Source organism: Cebus imitator, unplaced genomic scaffold, assembly GCF_001604975.1.
Source record: "Cebus imitator isolate Cc_AM_T3 unplaced genomic scaffold, Cebus_imitator-1.0 Scaffold140, whole genome shotgun sequence".
In the NCBI taxonomy this organism is placed as follows: domain Eukaryota; kingdom Metazoa; phylum Chordata; class Mammalia; order Primates; family Cebidae; genus Cebus; species Cebus imitator.
In genome coordinates, this window is record NW_016107455.1 from 3,370,208 (window position 1) to 3,373,110 (window position 2,903).

The 2,903-nt window shown below is 45.1% G+C and overlaps 1 protein-coding gene across 9 annotated transcripts in view; it reads left to right on the plus strand.

The window, feature by feature from the left end:
* Window positions 1-2,903, plus strand: part of RHOT1 (ras homolog family member T1) — a 72,016-nt gene that overhangs the window by 37,542 nt on the left and 31,571 nt on the right. The gene's annotated exons all lie outside the window — the stretch shown is intronic.

The window sequence follows — 2,903 nt, forward strand, 5'->3', positions numbered from 1 at the left end:
TTTTTTAGAGACAAGGTCTCACTTTGGCTAGCTAGCTCACTAAAACCTCGAACTCTATGGCTCAAACAATCCTCCCACCTGAGCTTCCCAAATAGCTGGGACTACAGGTGTTCACCACCATGCCTGGCTTTTATTTATTTATTTATTTGTTTGTTTGTTTTCTTTCTTTCTCACTCTCCTCCCTCCTTCCCTCCCTTCCTCCTTTTTATTTGGTAGAAAAGGGGGTCTCACTATGTTTCCTAGGCTGATCTTGAACTCTGGCCTTAAATGATCCTCTTGCCTCAGACTCCCAAGGTGCTGGGATTTCAGGCATGAGCCACCACACCTGGCCGGTTATTTTCCTTTGATAATTCTGTGTTTACGTTCTATTTGTTTACAAATGGACCCAGTGCCATCTCCAAACAAGACTGCCTTGTTGTAGGATCCCTCTTCTATACCCCAGGGAAGCGAGCTTTTCAGGGATGGTGACTTCCTGGGATCTGGCCTCAGAGTCTTTAATCATTCTTCGTCACTTTTTCTTTGGCACGTTATCTTTATAGTGCTTTTATTTTAGCATAGCACCTCCAGCTAGCTATGTAATGATTCAGAAAGACTGTTGTTTTTTACTTCTCCATTATTGAGGAAGCAAAGTTTTTTCTAATTAAATTCCTAGTCCATTAATCAGTTCTAAATTGAAACTTCCTTTGACTAAGTTACTAAATCGTGACTCAAGTTAATTTCCTAGGTTTTTCAATAAATACATACTGATGAATGAATTTGTTTTAGGACTCTCTCATTTAGGTTTTCTTTTCTGTGTCATTTACGTGAATAGATAAATTGTATGGGAGGTTGCTTATTGCTTTCTTAAGTATGACAGTTAGGAAATTCCATGTCTTATGGCATTGTGGCTTACACTAATCATCTTTTTCAGTGTTTTTTTTTAAATCCTCTTTGCCTTTAATATTCTGCAAAACAGTTCCCTGGAGCTACTACATGAACCTCTCTATCCTTATGAAACCCTCTGCCTCTATCCTTCACATTGCTACTAGATTAGTGGATAAATAAATAAAAATTTGGCTCTGTCACTTCCCTTCAAGACAGGATAAAACCCAAGCTGCTGCCTTTTTTTTATTTTTAAGACTCAGCCTTGCACTTGCCCACCAGGCTGGAGTGCAGTGGCGTGATCTCGGCTCACTGCAACTTCCCAGGTTCAAGCCATTCTCCTGCCTCAGCCTCCCAAATAGCTGGGATTACAGGCACCTGCCACCACACCTGGCTGATTTTTGTATTTTTAGTAAAGATGGGGTTTCACCATGTTGGCCAGGCTGGTCTTGAACTCGTGACCTCAGGTGATTCGCCCGCCTCAACCTCCCAAAGTGCTGGGATTACAGGTGTGAGCCACCATGCCCGGCCTTTTTTTTTTTTTCTTTTTTTGAGACAGGATCTTGCCGTGTCTGTCATTCAGGCAAGAATGCAATGATGTGACATGATCGCAGCTTACTGCAGCCTCAGCCTCCTGGGCTCAAGCGACTATCCCACTTCAGCCTGCCAAGTAGCTGGGACTACAGACATATGGCCACCATTCCCAGATAATTTTTAAATTTTTTGTAGAGAGGGGGACTCCCTGTGTTGCCCAGGCTGATTTCTAACTCCCAGGCTCAAATCCTCCTGCCTCGACCTCCTAAGATGCTGGGATTACAAGCGTTAGCCATCATACCCGGTGTAAAAGCCAAGCTTCTTAACATGGTTTAGGGTCATTCATGATCTGTTCTGCCCATGTACGCTTCCTGCCTGCATTCTGGAAGTCAGTACCAAAGTATTTGTAGTCCACCAAGCATGTTGTTTTCTACACCAGGCTTTTGCCCATGCTATTTTCACCTCTTTCCCTCTCGCCCCAACCTAATTAATGCCTCATCCTTCAAGTCTTAATTCAGGTGACAGTGTTTCTCAGCAGCAGTGTTGAGGTTTTTCCAGTCCCCAGGATAGAGATGTTCCCTTTCATGTGACTCCCTGGCATCCTTGGCTTATACATACTTAGCTCCTGCCTCATTCTGTTGAATTGTCTTTGTGATCCACCTCCCACTTGTTTGTGGTTCGTTAGAAGTGGGGAGCATGGCTTGTTTTTGCCTCCCTAGTACCTAGCTCAGTATATATATTTTTTTAATGGAGTGTCACTCTGTCACCCAGGCTGGAGTGCAGTGACGTGATCTTGGCTCACTGCAACCTCCACCTCCTGGGTTCAAGCAATTCTCCTGCCTCAGACTCCCAAGTAGCTGGGATTACAGGTGCATGCCACCACATCCCCAGCTAATTTTCGTATTTTAAGTAAAGATGGGGTTTCACCATGTTGGCCAGACTGGCCTTGAACTCCTGATCTCAAATGATCCACCCACCATGGCCTCCCAAAGTGCTGGGATTACAGGCATGAGCCACCACGCCTGGCCAGTACGTTTGTTTTTTTTTTTGTTTGTTTGAGACAGGGTCTTACTGTGTCACCCAGGCTGGAGTACAGTGGCGCAAACACAGCTCACTGCATCCTTAACCTCCTGGGCTTAACCTATCCTCTGCCTCAGCCTCCCCAGTAACTGGGACTACGGGTGTGTGCCACCATGCCTGGCTAATTTTTAAAATTTTTTGTAGGGCCAGGCGCAGTGGCTCATGCCTGCGATCCCGGCACTTTGGCAGGCTGAGGCGGGCTGATCATGAAGTCAGGAGATCAAGATCATCCTGGACAACATGGTGAAACCTTGCCTCTACTAAAAATACAAAAAAATTAGATGGGTGTGGTGGCACATGCCTGTAGTCCCAGCTACTCAGGAGGCTGAGGCAGGAGAATTTCTTGAACCTAGGAGATTGCAGTGAGCCAAGATTGCGACATGCACTACAGCCTGGGTGCCAGTGCAAGACTGTCTTAAAAAAAAAAA